The sequence below is a fragment of the Geotrypetes seraphini genome, chromosome 4, assembly GCF_902459505.1.
Source record: "Geotrypetes seraphini chromosome 4, aGeoSer1.1, whole genome shotgun sequence".
NCBI lineage: Eukaryota > Metazoa > Chordata > Amphibia > Gymnophiona > Dermophiidae > Geotrypetes > Geotrypetes seraphini.
In genome coordinates this window covers 149517209-149541447 of record NC_047087.1, presented here as the reverse complement: position 1 = coordinate 149541447, position 24239 = coordinate 149517209, and the positions used below count along the sequence as shown (strand labels likewise).

General features: G+C 44.6%; 1 protein-coding gene across 2 annotated transcripts in view; it reads left to right on the top strand.

Moving 5' to 3' along the window:
* The window catches only part of GNAO1 (G protein subunit alpha o1), a 1237229-nt gene that overhangs the window by 1187494 nt on the left and 25496 nt on the right, over window positions 1-24239 (top strand). The gene's annotated exons all lie outside the window — the stretch shown is intronic.

Genomic DNA, 24239 nt, shown 5'->3' with positions numbered 1-24239 from the left:
GCTAGGGAAAACAGAATGGACAGTGTCATAATCAAAATAAATTTAGGTTGTTTGAGCCTTCATATCTGGGATGTCTTCTTTTTACGTCCTATCAGAGATCTGTGCAGGTGCTTTTTGGTTCCCTGTCCCTCTTTATCTTCCTAGCTCCTTTCCTATAACCCTTCATTGTAGCTCCTTTTCAACCTAACGCTGTAAACCGTGCCGAGCTCTACACTTGTGGAGATGGCGCAGTATACAAACCTAAGGTTTTGTTTAGTTTAGTTTAGAAATGTAGGTGCTCAGAAAGCCCAGTCATATTGAAGGCCAGAAAACCCGAGGCATGAAAAAAAAACCAGATGTAGAAAATTACATAGATTATTAATACTCCAGGCAACAAATAGCTATTTACATAATTAGGAGATGCAGTCATTTTTACTGTCACTACCTTTGTTTTATAAATAAATGTGAAAAATACCTAGAATATGAATGAAAATTCTGAGGTTTTCAGTATCCAACATGGATTCACCAAGGGTAGGTCATGCCAGTCAAAACTAATCAACTTCTTTGACTGGGTAACAAGAAGACTGGACTCAGGAGAGTCCTTGGACGTCGTGTACCTGGACTTCAGCAAAGCATTTGACAGCGTCCCACACCGCAGGCTGCTGAACAAGATGAAATCGATGGGATTAGGAGAGACTCTAACTGCATGGGTTAAAGATTGGCTTAATGGCAGACTTCAGAGGGTGGTAGTTAACGGTACCCGCTCTAAAATGTCGGAGGTGACTAGCGGAGTGCCACAGGGTTCGGTCCTGGACCCACTCCTCTTCAACATATTCATTGGAGATCTGACTCAAGGGCTTCAAGGCAAAGTAACCTTATTCGCTGATGACGCCAAACTATGCAATATAGTAGACGGCCATAATCTACAAGATGCTATGGAGCAAGACCTGCGTACTTTAGAAAGTTGGTCCTTGATGTGGCAGCTGGGCTTTAACGCCAAGAAATGTAAGGTCATGCATCTCGGTAATGGAAATCCTTGCAGAACTTACACCCTGAATGGAGAAACTTTAACCAGGACTACGGCAGAACGAGACTTAGGAGTAATCATCAGTGCTGACATGAAAGCAGCCACTCAAGTGGAGAAGGCTTCATCTAAAGCACGGCAGATGATAGGTTGTATCAAGAGAAGCTTCGTCAACAGGAAACCTGAAGTCATGATGCCATTGTACAGAGCCATGGTGAGACCTCATCTGGAGTACTGTGTGCAATTCTGGAGGCCACATTACCGTAAGGATGTGCTCAGAATTGAGTCGGTTCAGCGGATGGCCACCAGGATGATCTCGGGGCTAAAGGGTCTCCCGTACGAGGAAAGACTGAGCAAATTGCAGCTCTACACTCTTGAAGAGCGTAGGGAGAGGGGAGACATGATTGAGACATTTAAGTACATCACGGGACGGGTCGAGGTGGAAGAGGATATCTTTCTTCTCAGGGGACCCTCGACCACAAGAGGACATCCGCTCAAACTCAGGGGAGGGAAGTTTCGTGGAGACGCAAGGAAGTACTTCTTCACGGAGAGAGTGATCGAGCATTGGAACAAGCTTCCAGTGCAGGTGGTCGAGGCACGCAGCATCCCAGACTTCAAGAACAAATGGGATACCCATGTGGGATCCCTACGGGGTCATGCCAAGGGATAGAGTCACTAGGACTTAAATGAGCGGGTCAGTAGAGTGACAGTATAATTACAATTATACTTAAGGGGTCAGAAGACTTAAGAGGGTGGGTAAATAGTGTGGGCAGACTTGATGGGCTATATGGCCCTTATCTGCCGTCATCTTTCTATGTTTCTATGTTTATCCTTACTTCATGCTTATTATATGTAAATGATCTTTGCCTAGCAGTGTTCTAGTCTATGCCTGGATTATCTGAGCACCCACATTCCTTATACAGCTCTCTGAAAGGCCCCAACCAAAGGATGACATCCCAGAAATGAAGGCCCCAACCAAAGGATGACACTCCAAAAATGAAGGTTCAAATAACTATATTTGGTCTTTTGAGTATACTCATATAGTAGCTACCATTTGGTATGAAAGACTTGAAAAATAGGCTTGCAAAATTTTCCATCATGATGGTAAATCTCCAAGTTAAATGGTGAATGGCAATTAAGAATTGTTGAGTTTTATGTCAGAAATGCTCTGTGGCACCTATTGTAATTAAAGTTTCATAGTTAATAGATTATTAAAATTTGATTAAACGCTTAACATAAAATTTCAAAGCATTGTACATTGAAATCTAAAATAAACAAAAATAGTACAAAAACAGACTAACTTAGGGGGGGAAAGGGTAAAACAAAGAGAATAGAAGAGTTAAAATTACAATTCTTAAAAAAAAAAATAGAAAACAGAGGGAAAGGGTTGGGAAATATTTAAAATTTGTAAAAAGTGAAGATAGATTAAAAGGCATGGGATAAATCAATCGTAGGCATCTTATTAGTGTTGTAGCCTGGTCATGTACATTTCTTACTGTAAGGTTCACATTTTATGCTTAAATTCATGCTTTATTGGCACATCAGCAACCCAAGAATTCAAGATTTTCATACAAAAGATAGAAAATGACAAAAGTCTGCAAAATTTTCACAGTCCTTTAAAAAGAAACAATGAAAGGGGTAAAGGTTGAAAATAGCAAAATGGAGAGGTTTTATACTGTTTCATCTAGTAGAGTCCCATCGATTGGTAAAATAGTTTCTGGAAGCAGACCATTTTTGAAAAATTTTCACAAATGTATAAGGTTTGGGGTTTTTGCCACTTTCACTTTTGTTCCACTCCAGAATGCATATCAGGAAACATACTACCCCCCCCAACCCTTTCAGAAAACTATAGTGTGGTTTTTAGCGTTGGCCACAGCAGTAACAACTCCGATGCTCCTAGGAATTCTATGAGTGTCGGAGCTGTTACTGCCACAGCTGGCACTAAAATCTGTGCTATGGCTTTGTAAAGGGGGGGGGGGGAATGATCAAAAATCAAGAAGGATTAGAAAAAGAGGAGAGGACTGTTGCATTGTACATTAAGAACATAAGAACAGCCATACTGGGTCAAACCAGTTTCCAACAGTGTCTAATCCAGGTCACAGTATCTGGCAGAAATCCAAACACTAGTAACATTTCATGCTACCAATCCAGGGCAAGCAATGGCTTCCTCATGTGTGCCCTCAATAGCAGACTATGGATTTTTCCTCCAGGAAAACCCAGCTAGATTAACTGCATCCTCTAGCAACAAGTTCTAGAACTTAACTATTCTTTGAGTAAAAAAATATTTCCTCCTATTTGTTATAAAACTATTTCCCTGTAATTTCATTGAGTGTCTCCTGTGGGTTTTTTTTTACTTTTTGAAATGGCAAAAAATTGATTCACTCTACTGTTCTATACTTAGTTGTCAGAACAGGGGGGTTTGGGGGGCTTAGTCCCCCAAGAAAAATTTGGTATGGGAATGGGTCCGATGGGAATCCTGTGGAATCCACATAGGCCTCCTCCAGTCACACTTCTTCACAAAGCCACGGGCAGTAGTTCCTACACATTCTCCTGGCTGACCTGGAAGCCTTCCTTCTGTGGCTTTGTGAAGAAGTGCAGCTGGAAGGAAGGAGAATGCCTATGTAGACATCTTAGAGCCAGCCAGAACTGGTACACATCCATGAGAGGGGGGCATGAACTTGTGACACAGAAGGAAGGGAGAGAGAGGGGTTGTTGGGACATGGAAGGAAGGGGGAGATGAGAGGGGGAGGGAACACAATGGGGCACAGAAAGAAGGAAGGAAGGAGGGAGGGGGCATGAACATGGGACACAGAAGGGAGGGAGAAAGAGGATGGGAAGGAGGGAATGGGTACCCATCCATGCCCGTTCCCCCAAGGAATCCCCTCTATCCCCCCATAAAAATTACCTGCCCCCATAAAAGGCAGCAATTACTTCAGACAGTTTTGATTTTAGTTTTAATTGAGTTTTACAGAAAATTCAAAACAAAGTCAGACATTTGCCAGAACAAGCATAAAACCAATATCCCTTCTTCCTCCCTCTTCCACAGTTAGGTAGCATATTACATTACATTACATTAGAGATTTCTATTCCGCCATTACCTTGCGGTTCAAGGCGGATTACAAAAGAGATAAAATACGGAGGGTTATAATGGAAGAACATTTGTCCTTTCTAGAGAGGTAAAGAGTAGGTTATGTAGTTTCTGTGTGGCGGGAAGAGGGAGGGGGAAGGACGGTAAGTTTGAAGTTAGGGCTGTTTCAGGAATTTCTTGAAGAATGTAGTTTTTATTTCTTTTCTGAAGTTATGGCTGTTTCAGGAATTTCTTGAAAGTATAGTTTTTATTTCTTTGCTGAACGTCTTGTAGTCTGGTGTCGTTATCAGTAGATTGGAAATTTGGTTATCTAGTTTAGCTGCTTGAGGCCATCGTATAGTTTTTTCCGTTTTACTTCTTTGATCGAGGGGTGTGTGTTTTTCTATGTCTGATTGAGGTGGTTTGGATGAGGCGGTTGTTCAGGTAGGTTGGGCTGTCGTCGTTTAAGGCTTTAAATAACATACAGTAGAATTTAAATAGTATTCTTTCTTGGATTGGTAGCCAATGTGAGTTGATGTATGCTTCTGTAATATGGTCATGTTTTCTCAATGAGTAGATGAGTCTCAGAGCTGTAGTTTGGATTGTTTGTAGTTATTTAGTCATTGTAGCAGGGCAGGGGAGGTAGAGGATGTTGCAGTAATCTAGTAGATTTAGGATTAGGGATTGTACTATAAACTGGAATTGTGTTTTTTCAAAGAATTTCCTGACTTGTCTTAGGTTTCTCATCACTGCAAAGGATTTCTGTATTGTTTTATTTATTTGCGGTTGCATGGTGCAGCATCAGTCTATAGTCATTCCTAGTAGTTTTATGGTAGTTTGAATGGGATAGTTGATTGTGTTAATTTCTATATTGGTTATGGTTGGGACTTTGTCATTTTTGAGGAGGATGAATTTAGTTTTGTCTGTGTTGAGTTTCAGTTTGTGATCTTTCATCCAGGTTGCTACTGTTTCTAGTGTTCAGTGTACTATGTTTGTCATGGCGGTCTTTGGTTGATCAAAAGGTATGAGAATGGTAATGTCATCTGCATAACTGTAGGTGGTGATGCCTAGATTATCTAGGTATGTTCCGAGAGATGCAGTGTATCGGTTGAAGAGAGTAGGGGATAGTGGGGATCCTTGTGGTACACTGCAAGGGTTGGACCAAGGTTCAGATTTTTCTTTATCTGATTTTATTCTGTATGTTTTGGATTTTAGGAAGCCTTCAAACCAAGAGTATACTTTATCTGAGATGCCTATTGCATCCAAAATTTGCAGTAGGATGTTATGGTCTACCAGGTCAAATGCTGTGGTAAGGTCTAGTTGTATGAGAAACATTTTTTTTCCTGTGCTGAGGTGTTGTCTGGCTGTGTCAATGAGGGAGCCTAGTAATGTCTCTGTGCTGAAGTTGGATCTGAAGCCAGATTGCGTGGGGTGAAGTATATTATGGTCATCTAGATAGTTGGTGAGGTGTTTGGTTACTAGTCCTTCTGTCAGTTTGACATATTAGAGGTATTGAGGCATATTAGAGGTATTGAGGCAATCCTTTTGGATCTTTTTGGATTGGGGTGATGATGATTTTGCTGAGGTTAGTTGGGAAAAGGCTGTCAGTGAGCATGGTTTGTATCCATTGCAGAAGCAGAGTATGGAATTTTGTGCTGGAGGTTGTAAGGAGATATGATGGGCAGTGGTTAAGGTCACAGGATGCGTGGCTGTACTTTTTGTAGAGTTTATTTAATTCAGACCATTGTATGTTGGGGAACTGAGACCATGTTCTGTCAGCTGCAGTTGATTCTTTATCTGTGGGAAGAATTGTGAGTTCGTTTAGATAGGATGGGTTACAATTGAGGGTGGCTCTGGCATTTGTAATTTTGTTCTTGAAGTGTTCTGCTAAGAGGATGGCTGAGGGGGGTGGGGTATTGTTAGTGGTCATGTAGGATTTGGTGTCTGTTAGGTCTTTTAATATTTGGAATAGTTTTTTGATATCTTGGGTTTCTGTGCCTATTAGATTAATGTAATGTGTTTTTCTCTTGTCCTTTAGGAGTATTTTGTATTGTTTGTTAGTTTTTTTCTAGGCGGTTTTCATGTGTTCTAGACTAGTTTTTCTCCATTTTCTTTCTAGTCGTCTGCATTGTCTTTTAAGTAGGAGTAGTTCATTGTCAAACCATTGATCTGATCTTCGGCTGATTCTAGTTTTGGTTTGTAGTGAGGCTAGTTCATCAAGGATGTTGGTAGTCAGATTGTTCCACTGTGAGATGAAGTCCTTGGGGTCACAGTCCTGGATTGTTTCATCTATTTTTGTCCAGAATTTGGGGGGGGGGGGGGGTCAATGTGTTTACGTGAGGTGTAAGTTATTTTTTTGGGTTTAGGTATGGTTTCGTTCTTGGTCCAGTTGATGTTGAATGTGTATGTGTAGTGGTCTGACCAGAGGGATGGGGAACAGGTTCCATTAGGTGTTTGAATTTCTGGGGAGGATGGTTGATGGGTCATGAAGGCTGCGATATCAAGTTGTGTCCTTTTTCATGCGTGGTTTGTGGGTTTAGGATTTGAAAGGATAAGGCATTGAAAAATGATAGACAGTTTTCTGCTGGTTTGGATGCTTGATCTTCAAGGTGTATGTTTAGGTCTCCTAGGATGAGGTTGTATTCTGCTGTTAATGAGTTTTAGAATATGAAGTTTTCAAATTCAGGTCTGGTCCATAAGAACTTAAGCAATGCCCCCGCTGGGTCAGACCTGAGGTCCATCGTGCCCAGCAGTACACTAACGTGTCCAGGACCTGTGCAGTAATCCTCTATCTATACCCTTCTATCCCCTTTTCCAGCAGGAAATTGTCCAATCCTTTCTTGAACCCCAGTACCATACTCTGCCCTATTACGCCCTCTGGAAGCGCATTCCAGGTGTCCACCACACGTTGGGTAAAGAAGAACTTCCTAGCATTCGTTTTGAATCTGTCCCCTTTCAACTTTTCCAAATGCCCTCTTGTCTTTTATTTTTTTGAAAGTTTGAAGAATCTGTCCCTCTCTACTTTCTCTATGCCCTTCATGATCTTGTAAGTCACTATCATATCCCCTCTAAGTCTCCTCTTCTCCAGGGAAAAGAGTCCCAGTTTCTCCAATCTCTCAGTGTATGAAAGGTTTTCCATATCTTTTATCAGACGTGTCGCTTTCCTCTGAACCCTCTCAAGTAACGCCATATCCTTCTTAAGGTACGGCGACCAATATTGGACACAGTACTCCAGATGCGGACGCACCATCACCCAATACAACGGCAGGATAACTTCTTTCATTCTGGTAGTAATACCCTTCTTGATTATACCTAGCATTCTATTCGCTCTCTTAGCGGCCGCTGCGCACTGTGCCGTCGGCTCATTGTCATGCCCACCATTACCCCCAAGTCCCTTTCTTGGGTACTCTCATTCAATAAGATCCCTCCCATCGTATAGTTGTACCTTGGGTTTCTGCTTCCCACATGTAATACTTTACATTTCTCAATGTTGAACTTCATCTGCCATCTCGTCGCCCATTCCCCTAGTTTGTTCAAGTCCCTTTGCAATTCTTCGCAGTCCTCGCAGGATATGGCAATACTTGAGAGGGTCCAGACGAGAGCGACACGAATGATTAAGGGCATGGAAAACCTTTCATACACTGAAAGATTGGAGAGGCTGGGGCTCTTCTCCCTGGAAAAGCGGAGACTCAGAGGAGACATGATAGAGACCTACAAGATCATGAAGGGCATAGAGAAAGTAGAGAGGGATAGATTCTTCAAACTTTCAAAACATATAAGAACAAGAGGGCATTCAGAAAAATTGGAAGGGGATAGATTCAAAACAAATGCTAGGAAGTTTTTCTTTACCCAGCGTGTGGTGGACACCTGGAATGCACTTCCAGAGGATGTAATAGGACAGAGTACGGTACTGGAGTTCAAGAAAGGATTGGACAATTTCCTGCTGAAGAAAGGGATAGAGGGGTATAGATAGGGGGGCTACTGCGCAGGTCCTGGACCTGTTGGGCTGCTGCGTGAGCGGACTGCTGGGCACAATGGACCTCGGGTCTGACCCAGTGGAGGCATTGCTTATGTTCTTATGTTCTCTTTGGTCCGAGCTCCACTAAATAGTTTGGAGTCATCTGCAAATTTTATTATCTCACACTTCATCCCTGTTTCTAGATCATTTATGAATACAGTGGTACCTTGGATTATGAACATAATCCATTCCAGGAGCATGCTCGTAATCCAAAATGCTTGTTTAACAAAGCGAGTTTCCCCATAGGAAATAATGGAAACTTGCTTTGATGCGTTCCCCCCCCTTCAGAACCGGCATTGCTCCCCCCAAAAGCCCTCCCTGCGATCCGCGATTTGGCACCCCCCGCCACGATCCTGCACCCCCCGACGTGATTGGGCACCCCCCCGCCATGATCCGGCACCTCCCCTGCCGCTTCTTACCCTCATCTGGGCACCGGCATGTCCTGTGCTTGGTGCCGGTGCCCGAAGATCGGCCTCCTCTTCTGCTGGGCCTTGAGCATCTGCGCATGCTCAAGGCCCAGCAGAAGAGGAGGCTGATCTTTGGGCACTAGCACCAAGCACAGGACATGCCGGTGCCGGTGCCCAGATAAGGGTAAGAAGCATCGGGGGGGTTTCCTGATCGCGTCGGGGGGTGCCCGATCGCGTCAGGGGGTGCTGGATCGCGTCGGGGGGGGGGGCAGATTGCATCGGGGGAGGGTGCTGGATCACGGGGGAGGGTGCCAGATTGCGGGGGGGGGGGGGCACTCGTAAATCGAGCCATACTCGGTTTCCGAGGCACCGATTTTGCAAATGTTTTGCTCGTCTTGCAAAACACTCGCAAACCTGTGCACTGGTAAACCGAGGTACCACTGTATATTAAATAGTAGCGGCCCGAGCACCGAGCCCTGTGGGACACCACTCGTGACCCTCCTCCAGTACGAGTAGTGGCCCTTTACCCTCTGTTTCCTGCCCGCCAACCAGTTTCTGATCCATCTATGTACGTCTCCTTCCACCCCATGGCTTTTCAGTTTCCAAAGTAGGCGTTCATGGGTAACTTGTCAAAGGCTTTTTGGAAATATAGATATATAGGGCCTGATTCTCTAAAAGTACGTCCCGATTTTAGACAGCTGTAGGCGTCCTACAGCTGTCTAATCAGCCAATCGAGATGCATGTTTTTAAAAAAAAATGCTCCCCAGGCAGGCCGCCTATATTGAAGGCAAGGCCCGCAAGACACCTAGGCCCTGATTCTGAATAGGACGCCTGGGAGAGGCGTCCTATTCAGAATCGGCCTAAACTAAACCCCGATTCTGTAACCAGCGTCCATGTTACAGACGCGGGTTAGAGAAACGGGTTAGATTAGACGCGGCCCGCTACACTTATCGCAAGGGATCTCTCTGCCGCTATAAGTATTGCGGGCCGCGGCCCCCTGACCAGGAGGGTGCCCAAACCCTCTGCCCGAAGACGCACCCCCACACACACACTACCGACCGCCCCCCCCGACACTACCGACCGCCCCTCCCCGACATTACCGATCTCCCCCCCCCCCGACAATATCTTTCGCTGGCAGGAGGGTGTCTAATCCCTCCTGCCCGAAAACGCACCCCCCCCAACACTACCGACCGCCCCCCGACATTACCGATCTCCCCCCCGACAATATCGATAGCTGGCAGGAGGGTGCCCAATCCCTCCTGCCCGAAGACGCACACCCCCCCGGCGCTAACAACCCCCAAACCTCCACTCCACCAAACCTGTTCTTAGATGGGTCTTGCACGTCTTGAGCCGGCAGGCACGCCTCGTCGAAATGAAGCGGGCCCACCCCTTCCCGGCCCATCCCGCCGAAGCCTAAAGCCTGATTGGCCCAGGCTCTAGTAGCCTGGACCAATCAGGCCTTAGGCATAGCGGGTCCGCCCATCCCCACTAAGTCTAAGGTCTAAGGCTTCGGCGGGATGGGCCGGGAAGGGGCGGGCCCACTTCATTTCGACGAGGCGTGCCTGCCGGCTCAAGACGTGCAAGACCCATCTAAGAACAGGTTTGGTGGAGTGGAGGTTTGGGGGTTGTTAGCGCCGGGGGGGTGTGCGTCTTCAGGCAGGAGGGATTGGGCACCCTCCTGCCAGCTATCGATATTGTCGGGGGGGGAGATCGGTAATGTCGGGGGGGCGGTCGGTAGTGTCGGGGGGCGGTCGGTAGTGTCGGGGGGGGGTTCGTCTTCGGGCAGAGGGTTTGGGCACCCTCCTGGTCAGGGGGCCGCGGCCCACTATACTTATAGCGGCAGAGAGATCCCTTGCCGCGATAAGTATAGCGGCCGCGTCTACTTACAATGTAGGCCAGCATTTTGCTGGCCTACATTTTAAGCTTCTCCTCTACTAGGGAGACGCGTAGAGCCGCCTAGGTTCAGCCTAAGGCCCGCCTAAGGCCCTTAGACGAGCTTAGGCATCTTGCGGGTCTCCCTAGGCTCCCGGAGGCGCCTTCAGGCTTGCCTGGGGAGCATTTTTTTTTTTTTAAACGTGCATCCCGATTGGCTGATTAGACAGCTGTAGGACGCCTAAAATCGGGATGCACTTTGGAGAATCAGGGCCATAATGTCTATGGGGTCTCCTCTTTCCATCCATTTGTTAATTCCTTCGAAGAAGTGCAATAAGTTCATTAGGCACGATCTCCCCTTGCAGAAACCATGTTGGCTGGTTATCAGAAGTTCGTTTCTTTCAAGATGTTCATTGATGTTTTGTTTTATCAGTGCTTCCGCCATTTTCCCCGAAACAGAGGTCAGACTCACCGGTCTGTAGTTTCCCAGGTCACCTCTTGATCCCTTTTTAAAGATGGGTGTAACGTTGGCTATCTTCCAGTCCTCCGGGATCACGCCTGTTTCCTAGTGTTATGTAGCAGAGCATGCAGTATAGTGAGTTTTTTAGAGTGGTGCTTGAGAGATGGCAGGCAAGGAAGTCCATTTGTGGGGTGGATGTTTTTTCAAGTATATTTAAGATTATGGAGTCCTTGATTAAGATTGCTAGTCCTCCTCCCCTTTTTTTCTCTCTGTAGGTCACTGTTATTTTGTATCCCTGAGGGCAAACTTCTGTTATTCTAGGATCTGCATCTGAGTTTAACCAGGTTTCTGTGAAAAGGCAGTCTAGGTTTTCGTTTTTTATCCAGTTTTTTATGTGTTCTGTTTTAGGTCCTAAGGCTCTGATGTTTAAGTAGGCACATGTTAGGGGGTATGTGTTCTGTTTTAGGTCCTAAGGCTCTGATGTTTAAGTAGGCACATGTTAGGGTGGTGATATCAGCAAAATGCTATCCCAAAGAAGTAGATTTAAGGCAGAATTTGATGAACATAAAGATGCCCAGTACAGCAATTATCTCCCCCTCCGCTCTTTTTTTATTTTTAAATTACATATTTAATGTTGGTACCTGCTGGGCTGAAGCAGTTTAATGCAGGGTAGTCTGGCTCCGGAACTGCACAGTCTCTCCGACGCTCCTTTGCACAGCTGCAGTGAGTGGTGGCAGGCTTGAGCCAATGAAAATCTTGAGGGGAGGTCTCACGCCTAGGCTCACTACTGGGAGAGCACTGCATATCCACCAATCTGGGAGCACTTCTACAAGGAAGTGCTCATGATTGGCCATCAAGCACCCCCATGTGTAGCTTATCCCCTTTCCAAAATGGCTTTTGCTATGTATATGCCAATCTATATGTGCAAATACAGTCAAACCTTGGTTTACGAGTAACGCGGTTTGCGAGTGTTTTGCAAAATAAAACATTCCTGCAAATTGTGCCTTGCAAACCGAGCGTTGACTCGATTTGCGAGCACTCCCTCCACGATCCAGCATCCCCTTTCCCCCCGCGATCTGGCATCCCCCACCCACGTGCCCAAACACAATCTCTTACCCCAATCTGGCACCGGCACCAGCACCAACGCACAAGACATGTCAGTGCTAGTGCCTGAAGATCCTGCCTCTTGCCTGGGCTGGACCTTGAGCATCTGCTCTCGAGAAAGTTTGAGACATACTGCTCTAATAGATCTATAGAAATAATCAAAATTCACCCAGCAACTTAGTTGATATACAAACAAGAAATATATAATCATTACTCAGTGGCGTACCAAGGGGAGGGGGCGGTCTGCCCTGGGTGCACGCCTTGGGGGGTGCATAGCCGGCCCGATTTTGAAGGCAACGTCGGACGCTTAGCTGTTCTGTTCTCACTGCGTCTAACGCCAGCCCTGCAGCTCCGGACTTCCCCACACCTGTTCCCCCCCCCTGGATCACTATTATTTTAAATGTTATGGCAGTCGCGGCGCTGTATCCATCAGAGGAGACTTTTAACCTCGGCCTGCCCCGTAACTCTTACTGCAACAGTGACTTCCTGTTCCCGCCTAGACGGGCGACTGCTACAGTATGAGTTCCGGGGCAGCCAGAGGTTAAAAGTCTCCTCTGATGGATACAGCGCCGCGGCTGCCATAAAATTTAAAATAATAGCGATCCGGGGGGGGGAGCAGGTGTGGGGAAGTCCGGAGCTACAGGGCCAGTAAGAGGGAGTAAGAGTTGATGGTGCCGCAGGGTCCCGCGGGGGGGAGGAAGGAAGGAAGAAGAGGAACCGAAGCATGGCAATTTGGGGGAAGCAGGTGTGGGGAAGTCCAGAGCTGCAGAGGAGAGTGTTGCTGTACCCAGCTGGAGGGAGAAGAAAGATGAGGGAGGGAATGAAAGGAGATGCCAGGGCTTGGAGGGAAGGAGGAAGGTATGCCAGAGCATGGAGGGGGAGGGAAAGATGGAAGAAAAGGAAAGGAGAGAGATGCCAGAGAATCAGGGAAGGGAAGATACCAGACTGTGGGGTGCGAAGGAAAGAAAGGAGAAAAGAGAGATGCCAGAGCATAGGGGATGGGGTGGTGACAGAGAGAAAAAAATAGAGAGGTGGCAGAGCTGAAATCAATCATGTACAAAGGAGAGAAGGGGCACAGGATAGATAGTTATGAAAGGAGCATAGAAAGACGGAAGATGTCATATGGGAGAGAGAGAAGGCAGACATTGGATGGAAATGGCAGAGAGGGCAGTGACTGGAAGGGGTAGAGAGAAGGACAGACACTGAATGGAAGTGTGGGGGAGAGGAGGGATAGCCACTGAATGGAAGTGTGAGGGAGAGGGGAAGCAGATGCTGGAAGGAAGTGGGGAGGAGAAAGAAAAAAGGGCACATGCTGGTTTGAGGGACAAGGATAGAGTTAGATACTGGAGGGAAAGAAGTGGCAAGCTATAGGCAGACACAGTGAAAGAGGGAAATTGAGGACTGAATAATAAAAAAGAATTTAGACAGAGACAGAAAATAAATTGAGAAGGAAGACCAGGGAAGAACGGGAGGAAGGTAACGGAGAGAGAGATGCCAGATCAGGGGGAAGGGGAGGAGACAGATACCAGACCTAGGAGGAGGAAAAGAGGAAGGAGACTGATACTGGATCTGAGGGGAAAAAGGAGGAGATATGCTAAAATATGCTGGGAGGGAGGAAGGAAAGAGGCAGAGAAAGGGGTTGGGATGTTGTAAGCAAATTAGAAAGACTACAAAGAGAAAGGCCTAGACAAAAGGGGAAAGACAGGAGGAAGATGCAGGACTATGGGAGGTTCAGACAGAGAAGGAGGGAGAAAGAGGGAAACCTGGAACAACGGTGCAAAGGAGAACTGACACTGGATCTGGGGAGGGTAATAGAGGGAAAAGAGAGAGAGACCTGGACCCAAAGGGGATGGGGCTGGATTGTGAAAGAAATGTTGGATGCAAAAGAAAGAAAGATTGGATGCACAGTCAGAAGGAAGTGCAAACAAGAGACTCATGAAATCACCAGACAACAAAGGTAGGAAAATGATTTTATTTTCAATTTAGTGATCAAAATGTGTCTGTTTTGAGAATTTATATCGGCTATCTATATTTTGCACTATATGTGTCTATTTTTCTATAGTTACTGAGGTGACATTGCATATTTTAAAGTAATCTGTTTGACGTCTTTGAAAAAATCCCTGAAACTCGTAAATGATAATTAACATTTTCTCTGCGTACCGTGTGCTTTGTGTTTTTTTAATATATTTTATGTTTACCATTATGAATTAATAAGATATTGTGTGTACATGAAAATGAATGGAAGAAACTGGGGGCAGGGCTGGACTGAATATTAATAGATGTCCCGTTTTGATTAAAAAAATAAATGGTCTTACCTCCCTGCTGCTGCTGCTAATCGCCGACGTCAGAGAGGATGTTCTGGACCAGCCAATCACTGCCTGGCTGGCCTGGAACATCCTCTCCGATGTCAGAATTGACGTCGGAAAGAAGACTTCTTGTCAGTGATTAGCAGCAGCAGCGGAGAGGTAAGTCTGCAGCGGCGCAGACTGGGGGAAAGGAAGGAAAGAGGCTTTTTTTTCCGCAGAAGGGAGGGAAGGATGTAGGCAGGCAAGCTGGCTGGCTTCAGCGTGGCAGGGAGGGAGGGAGATAGGTAGGTAGGCAGGCAGGCAGGCTGGCTGGCTTTGGAGGTGGGCAAAATCTGGAAGGCACATAAGAAGGAGGCACTGGGGACACTATGGACACAGGACGGAGGCACTGGGGGCACTAAGGTCATGGGAAGGAAGGAGGGAGGGATGGAATAGAAAGGGACAATTGTTGGGCCTGAGTGCAGTAAGAAAGAAATGAAAGGATACACAGTCAATTAATAGATGTCCCCTTTGGATGAAAAAATAAATAGTCATGTTACCTCTGACTTACTTTCTCTTCAGCAGAGTCGGCAGCCGCGCTGAGGTGCAGGAAGGTCCCACAATGACTCGTCTGCTGGCTCTGCTCCAGAAGAAGTAAGTTACGTCGGAAAGGGTGGACCCAGCAGACGCAGTCATTGCGGGACTTTGCCGCAACTCCCTGCGTCTGCCGGATCCACCCCTTCTGACGTAACTTACTTCTTCCAGAGCAGAGCCAGCAGACAAGTCATCGCGGGACCTTCCAGCATGCGGCTGCCGAGTCTGCTCCAGAGCAAGTACGTCGGAGTGGGGTGGACTGGCAGCCGGTAGCTACAGTCGTCGCGGGACCTTGCTGCATGAAGGGAGAGAAAGGAGCAGGACTGCTGGAATGGAAGAGTGGTGGAGGGAAAGAAAGGGGGCAGAGTGGTATGAAAGGGTGGTGCTGATGGAATTGATGTACAGAGAGGGGAGAGACATAAGGGGGAAGGATATTGGAGGGAAAGAAAGGGGGCAGATGCTTATTGAAGAGGGATGGATGGAGAGAGAAAGGGCAGACATTGGATGGTAGTGGGGAGCCTATGCTGGATGGAAGTGCAGATGGGAGAGATAAGGGAACAAATGCCGGAAGGAAATGGGAGGAGAGAAAGAGGGGAGCAGATGCTGGATGGAAGTGGACAGAGAGAGGCGAAGGTACTAAATAGAAGGGTTGGAGAAAGAGGGTACATGATGGAAGGAGGGGGTAAATAAAAGGAGGGCACATGATGGGGAGAAAAGGATTGAGTTAGGGGAAACACTGGAGGGGTGAGGGAAAGAGGTGGCAAGCTTTAGGTAGACAGTAAAAAAGGACATTGATGAGAGGGTAGAAAGAACATAATCTAAACAGATGCAGAAAATAAATTGAAAAGGAAAATGAGGGAAAAAAGGGAAAGGGATTGCAGAGGAGAGGTGTGGGAGAGGGAAGGAGTGGATGCCAGACCAATGGAAGTGAAAGGAGAGGTAGAAGGGGGAGGCATACAGTTTCTGGAAGGGGCGTAGAAGGAGAGTAGATGCCATATAGGGGAAGAGAGACGGCAGACAGTGGATGGAAGGAAGGGACAAGAAGATGAGGAAAGCAGAAATCACAGAAGACAAAGGTAGAAAAAAAATTTCTATTTATTTATTGCTTTAGGAGACATGTGTCACTGTTTCTGTGGAGCATTGTATGCAGAGTCCAGCTTCTTGCTGGTTCAATTTAACCTTTGTCTATGTATTTCTATTTTATCCCCCCTTTTACAAAACTGTGAAGCATTTTTTGGCACCAGCTGTTACCTCCGTAGCTAAAATCCACACTACAGTTTTGTAAAAGAGGGAGGGGTTAGTTTGTGATTACATATTCCATACTAGGCAAAGGTGTTTTCTATGTTCTGTGTGTTCGAAAGACATGGTTTTTTGTTAGGACTGACTGCAGGATTGATCTATACTAGTCTGGCTTGTTTAGTTTTACAATGGGTGTATTGATGAACTGCTCATTGCAGTATGTAAGATGCTGCCTTTTCCTAGGTACTCATGTGTGACGTGTGGATTGTTACTAAAAATCATGTTTTCATACAGATATGGGGGGGGGGTTCAAAAATGATGTGCCCCGGGTGTCACATATGCTAGGTACGCCACTGTCATTACTACTAGTATTACTTAAGAGGTAAACTCTGAAAAATAACACATAAGGTTTATAATTCTAAACAAAGGGTTTTTGTTCTAAACCACTTTATTTTATTGTTATTTATGGTTTATCAAAGACAATAAATGTCAATAAAATATCCCTGATCAAAAATTTTTAAACAGGTGTCTATTGGATAAACAGAAAAGCATCATTTTCTGTAGTACTCTGTCATGCTTCCCTGGCTTGTCCTATATCTTACACTTAATTTTTGTGCCTCTTCTGTGCTAATAACTTCTAACTAACATGGATGGATGGATACTTTTTTCAGCATAATAAAAATGTTCATTTTGGCAAGAAAACACTAATAAAAACTGATTTTTTTGTACTCTTGAAACCCCCTCAAATTAGTTGACAAATGAACACCTACATTTGCAACTTATAAATACCTAGGAATACAAACCATGCAGATGGGTGGATATGTGTATACTACTACTACTTAACATTTCTATAGCACTCCTGGATGTATGCAGTGCTATGAACAGGCATGTGGAGGACAATTCCTGCTCAGCGGAGCTTACAATCTAGTCAAGACAGACAAAAAGAACAAGTAAAGAATTAAGGAGTTAACATTATGGGAATGATTAAAATAACATGGGGATGAACAGCTGAATAAGGAATTAAAGTTAAAACCAGCTTTAAAAATGTGAATGTTTAGCCTGAATTTGCCAAATACATTATATAACTATATTTTATGTAGTATATCTGTATTGTAGCCTCACTGCAGCCCTAGGCCAGGGCTCAGCAGCGCTTCCAGTGGCTAAACACAAAAAGTGCACCGGCGTGTGACCCGGACTGGAGTCACCCTGCAGGATTTACAAAAAGAAACTGAAATCAAACAAAACCACAAACACTGTAGTAGCCTGGCAATGATGAAAATTTAATTGTCAGAATATCCAAGGCCAAAACAAAGTAACTCATGCAACTTGCAAAATCCAACAAAAACAATACTCAAAAGGAAAACTGAGAAAAATTCAGGATTTTATTTCCAGTCAAAGTCAGTAATTTGCTCTGAGATACTGCTCTCCTCAGAGCTTCTTCCTCTCAGGGCCTTCACAGCCTGCTCCTCTGCAGGTTGTAACAGAAAATACAGTCCTCTGCTTTGCTGCATAATATTCACAGTTCCAAAGAAACAAAGCTTCCAGCAGCTGTTAGAGAACTGCTGGGAAAAGGAGAGTGCCCTAGGTTTGTCTGTCAAAAGCTCCAACTCAGCCTTCAAAATCCCTCCCTGGCTGTTAGCAAACCTCTCCCCAAGAAAAAGGCACTTTCAGCTTCTTAAATAAACTCAATGCAAAGAGTCCAAAAAAGTCCAAAAACAAAAACTCACAGTTTAGGCTTAGTCCTTGCACCTGGTTGACAAGCCTACTTTCATGGGTTCAGGAAACTCAGCTAACTCCTCCTCAGGTAGTTCTCCCTGAAGTTCCATCTTCAGGCACTGTTAGTTCTGGAGGTGTCTCAGCTTCTTCTACCTCAATGGGTGTACAGCCATCACCCCTGCTTGAGCCAGGGAGGTCATCAAGGGAGAGAGACCTCAACTTTCTCCCTATCCTCCCTAACTGCTTGTTCCAAACTGCTGGTTTAACTAGGGGAGGGACACGCCCTGCTCTGCCTGAGTCAGCAGCAGAGAACTGCTCCTCTCTTGGGCTCCCCTAGTGGTGACCTAGTTAACAGTCACTCTGCTGACTCTCAGGACTCGCTTCATTCTGGCTCCCCCCTGGTGGACAGCCAGGAAACCACCGTGACCAAGGTAGGCACAGAGCCTACCTGGTCACAGTATCTACAATATATATACATATACGTCCAGTTTTGAACAAGACAGTCCAGTTTTGAACAAGACAGTCCCATTTTCGGATCCCCTGTCCCATTGTCCCCACACACAGCTTCGGGATGCCAAAATGTCCCATTTTCAGGGACAGTGTCCCAAAGCTATGCGTGGGGGACAACGGGACAGGTGATCACTTCCTGTTCCTCCCTGCCATACCAAAAAAAAAAAGCCTCCCTCCAGATCCACTACCGCTGCTCCTCTGCTTATCTCCGAGCCGCTAATCGCGCCCAGAAGCCTTCTTCCCAATGTCAATTCTGACGTCGGAGAGGACGTTCCGGGTCAGCCAGGCAGCGATTGGCTGGTCTGGATCGTCCTCTCCGACATCAGAATTGACGTCGGGAAGAAGGCTTCTGGGCACGATTAGTGGCAGGGAGGTAAGCAGAGTAGCAACGGTGGTGAACCGGGGAGAAGTTTAAATCAGGCCTGGAGGTAGGCTTTTTTTTCCGCGGTAGGGGGGAAAGAGGCAGGCTCTGGGGGAGGTAGGCAGACTGGCTCTGGGGGGTAGGCAGGCAGGCTGGCTTTGGGGGAGGTAGGCCGGCAGGCTTTTTGGGAAGGGGTGGGACAAAGGCTGGAAGGCAGTGAGGGGGACATAGGAAGGAGGGATGAAGGAAGGAGAGAAAGAGGCGGGGGTGTAAGTAGAAGAAAGACTAGAGAGATAAAGGCCTGGACCAAAGGGGAAAGATAGAATGCAGAAGCAGGACTTTGGGAGGTGCAGACAGAGGGGGAGAGCCCCTGAGGAAGAGCAAAGAGAGGCAAGATCATAACAGAGGAGGGAGAGAGAGGGAGACCTGAAACAAAGGTACAAAGGATAACTGACACTGGATCTAGGGGCACTAAGGACATAGGAAGGAGGCACTGGGGACACTAAGGACATAGGAAGGGGCACTAAGGACATAGGAAGGAGGCACTGGGGGCACTAAGGACATAGGAAGAAGGCGCTGGGGACACTAAGGACATAGGAAGGAGGCACTGGGGGCACAAAGGACATAGGAAAGAAGGAGGGAGGGAATAGAAAGGGACAATTGTTGGGCCTGAGTGCAGAAAGAAATGAAAGAAAGGATGCACAGTCAGAAGGAAACGCAACCAGAGACTCATGAAATCACCAGACAGCAAAGGTAGGAAAAATGATTTTATTTTCAATTTAGTGATCAAAATGTGTCAGTTTTGAGAATTTATATCTGCTGTCTATATTTTGCACTATATTTTTCTATAGTTACATCTTTGAAAACCCCCCAAATATAAATGATAATTAACATTTTCTCTGTGTATAGGGTGCTTTGTGTTTTTTTTTAATTTTATGGTTACCATTATGAAATAATAAGATATTGTGTGTACATGAAAAATGAATGGAAGAAATTAGGGGCGGGGCTAGGGTGGGATTGGGGGTGGGGCTAGGGCGGGATTGGGGGTGGGACTGAATATTAATAGATGTCCTGTTTTGATTTGGTCGGGTAGGGAGTTCCTGTTCTCGCGGGGGGGTACCGATTCGAGCAGGAGGGGGCCCTTTGCGAGCGGGGGAGAGCGATGCCAGTTATCGGGGGGTGCTCGCAAATCGAGTCAACACTCGGTTTGCGAGACACGTTTTGCGATAATGTTTTGCTCGTCTTGCAAAACACTCGCAAACCGGGTTACTCGCAAACCAAGGTTTGACTGTATATATATCACTGCCTTTGCTGCTATCTGTCCCTCTCTTAATCTTGTGTGTACACCCATTTAACTACTCATTGGAAGGCATTAAGAAAAATGCAAACAGCTGAACTTATTGTATAAGCAATTTTTTGAAAAAGAACGGGTCACAAAACATTCCCTATTATGTTCCATAAACCCACAAACTAGTAGAAACACTAATAAGTACAAAAATAAATAAAAAAGAGAAGAAACTCTGGAGAGAAACAAGATGGCAGATGGACACTGATGCAAGTCTGCCTGTGCCGTGACTTTTTCCTAAGTCCTTTTTCCTGCTTCAACAAATACCTCTTTTGAGATGCCTCATACCAAAAGGAAAGGAATGGTGAGGACCATGATGTCTGCGGCGCTCTCATCCACACCAATCCAACTTTGCCGCAACTTCTTGAGCAGCTGTCCAATGCTGGACCTCAGTTTGAAGATTGGAGGGCTGCATCCGCAGTGGAGTGGGAGCGCTTGACTCTCTGGATCAGACATCACTCTCGCCCCCGATGCTTGCCACGCCTCCTTGCCCAGCGGGAACAAGGAGTGTGGAATCTAGCTCCGGGTCTGAGGAGGAGGTAACCCTGGAGCTAGATCTGGTCAGAGCCTCACCCGAAGGTAAAAAGCTGTCGGGAAAGATCTTGGGACAGGCTGGAAAGCCTGACTCAAACTCAAAGCCTGCAATTAAGCTGGAGATGCTTTTTGAGGTCATAAAGGGCCTGGATGTGAAGGTGGGAAAAACTTCACAAGACATGGAGGTACTTGTCTCAAAAGTTAATGCTTATTCTCTGAACATAGAACAAGCTAAGCAAGAATGTTTGCAAAAGATTGAAATAGAAAAGGGAGAACTGAAAGAATCTATATCAATGATAGTTAAAGATCAGAATTTTCTTCAAAGAAAGATTGAGCAGATTGAAAACTTTAACAAGACAGTTAAATTTTAGGATTTTGAATTGCTCTAAGATTCCTGTTATGTCTCCAATTGAGATTTTCAAGAAGTTCCTTATTGAAAATTTAAATTTCCTCTAAAATCTATTCCATCTACAAATAAGGCTTATTTCCTTTCAATTCATAAGGAAAAAAAAATTCCCCTGAAAATGTTCCAATAATTCAAGGAAACGAAGATCTATTACAGAACTTGACATGGTTTTTGGAAGATTCCTTATCCAAAATTAAAGATCCAGGCACTTTGTATTTGAACAAGATCTCACATCTGTGATTATAATTTTCTCCAAGAAGGGAGCAATCCTTTTTTGTAGTCAGAAAATATGGATATATCCAGATGTAACCAAGTCTACTCAAGATAGACAGAATTCTTAGTAACGTGCGATGAAACAAGAAGATTGGGTGCTGCTACCTTCTTGCTGGCCTATCCCTGCAAATGTGTAGTAAAATACCTAACACTTGAGATCTTTTCTGGACCTTAAGAAGTTGACCAGTGGTATCGGATGTAATTTTGATTAATTTTACAAAGATAAAATTTCATTTCAACAAATTAAGAATAAAAGGAATAAAATCAAATTTCAAAATCAACACAATTAATAAAACAATTATACAATAAACTAACCCACCCACCCTCCCAACCCATCCATCTCAAGACTGCATTACAAAATAATAATCAATAAATATATTAAGAATGACAAAGGAATACATGACCACGGGCATAAGGAGTTAATGTGTCCAAAAAGGGTTGCCAAATTGTAAGCAACAACCTTCCTTGTTTAGTTTCCCACTCAGACAATTGCACAGTCAATAAATGAATCATACACGAGCACCAGTGGCCATATTCAGGCTTCAAATGTCCTATCCAAAGAGATAATATGACCTTCATACCCACCAAAATTACTGGGCGAAGGAAGTCTTTAAGGCTTCTATGTATAGGATAAGGGAGATCAAATAACCAAAATAGGCTATAACTATTGCAATACCAGGCCACATTCTACTGGCCTTAGAAAAAAAAACTACAGATCAAAAATAGTATACCTTAGGACAAATCCAAAACATATGGGCTAAGGATGACCACATTTTAGGCAAGAGCCAACAGGTACAAGCGTTGCACTACAGGCACGCCAGGATGCTATATACAGGTGACAAATGAATTTATATCCCATTTCAAAATAAATAATATCAGGTAGCAAACCATGGAGCTTTCGGAGAAAACGCTTAATATGGGGTCCCTGTAGATAAACATGAAATTCAGTATTCCAGGCCTGGGCTACTTTTTCATAATCTAAAATAGTAGAAAAAGCCAACATGGAATGATGAAAATATTTAAGAGGAACCATAAATTGAGCTTCCAACCAATATATATCTAACAGACATTCAGAAACTTTAGAGATTAAGGCTGAGGTATTTAGAGAAGTTGCATAATGTTTAAGTTGAAAATAAGAGAATATATCTAAATTAGTCCAATCTTTATCTGTTTTAACTTAGAATAAGACAGCAAAGTACCTTCATCAATGAGTAGTTGATATAAATAAGATATATCTAGTAGAAGTCATTCCTGGTGAAAAAAAACATGATTCCCATTAATAGGTAAACGAGGTGTGGTCCGAAAGTCTAGATGTATCTGAGCACAAACTTGACGCCAGGTTGAGCACAGAGGAGCAAGAAAAAAAATAAAATAAGGGTTCCCCAGGACAGCAGCTACAATTCTAGGGGTGTGTAAAAGATAACTAAAATGATAAGAGTTGTAACTCTACAAAAGTCCAAGAGAAATGTGACGTAGATAAAAACCAATCATGGATATGGCGCATATGACATGCCTCAACAAAGTGCCTCAAAGACAATAAACCCAAATCTCCTTTGTCAATTGGCAAGACTACTTGATATAAAGATAGACAAGGACAGTCCCCCACCCAGAGAAACCCACGCAATAAACTATCAAGCTGACTTTACACCATTTGAGAGAATGCGGCAGTCAGACTAATCTTTGGACTAAAAAAATTTGACCACGTGACACCCTACTACCGGCAGCTACATTGGCTGCCGATGAAGGCACGCGTAAAGTTCAAATTTGCCTGTTTCTGCTTTAAAGCATTACACGGACTTGCCCCCAAATACATTACTGACCTTTTCTCCTTCTCAACCAACAGACACAAGAGAAGTTCACATTCCAACTTCGTTTCCCCCCCAGTGAGAGGTTGCAAACTGAAAAAACACCATGAATTCCTTCTCTCACACCAAGCAGCATCATGGGGTAAAGACCTAGAACAATTACTTTCGCCCTCTACTTATGAGGAATTTAGGAAACGTCTAAAAACACATCTGTTCCTAAAACATCTTGACAACTGATCAACTTATCTCTTTCCTCTCAATAGCGACCTACTGTCCTTTTGATCACTTTTCTCCTCAACAATGAATTTCCTGTCTAATTACTTCTCTTTCTTCTTCCCCTCTTGAAGTCAGTCAATTTGTACCTTTGCTTAATCTTTTGTAAACCGCATAGAACTTCACGGTATTGCGGTATATAAGCTGTTATTATTATTATTATTATTAACATTTGAAAAATATATAGCCATTGAGGAAGTATCATCATATTATAAAGAGCGATATGTCCCATTAAAGAAATGGAGAAGTGTCTCCAAATCAGCAAACATGCCTTGATTTTTTCTCATCATGAAGCTGGGTGAGATCTTGTGGAATCATAATCCCCAAATAGATAAACTTCCTAGGTGCCCAAGATAAAGGGATAGTGCCATTCCATTGCACAGGTAAAGTCAATTGAAATGGGAGAGCCATAGATTTTTGATAATTTAATAAAAAACCTGAATGAAAACCAAATTCAGCTAAAGCATCTAAAAGACGAGGCAAGGAACATTCCAGATCAGTCAAGACAATCAACAAGTCATCCGCAAAAGCTAAAGCCTTGAACTCATGATGAGCAATAGTAAGTCCAGATATATGAACGTCCTGTTTTAAAGTCCATAAAAAAGGTTCCAAATATAATATAAATAACAACAGAGAGAGGGGGCAACCCTGGCGAGTCCCTCGTGATATAACCAAAGGGGAGGAACAAGTTCCATTGACCGACAGCGACGCACAAGGACCAGCATTAATGCATATAAACCATCCAGAAACCAACCCGAGATTCCCATATGAGTGAGTACATGAAAAAGGAAGGACCACTCCACCCGATCAAAAGCTTTCTCAGCATCTAGGCTAGCTAACAAACCAGATGAGAAATTTATGAATGCAACTGAGGTCTAGTACATTTAAGCTTTTTCCTAAAATTGTAAATTCTCTCCCAAGTGAATGGTTTCTCTCTCCTATACTTATTGTTGTCTGAAGAGGATAT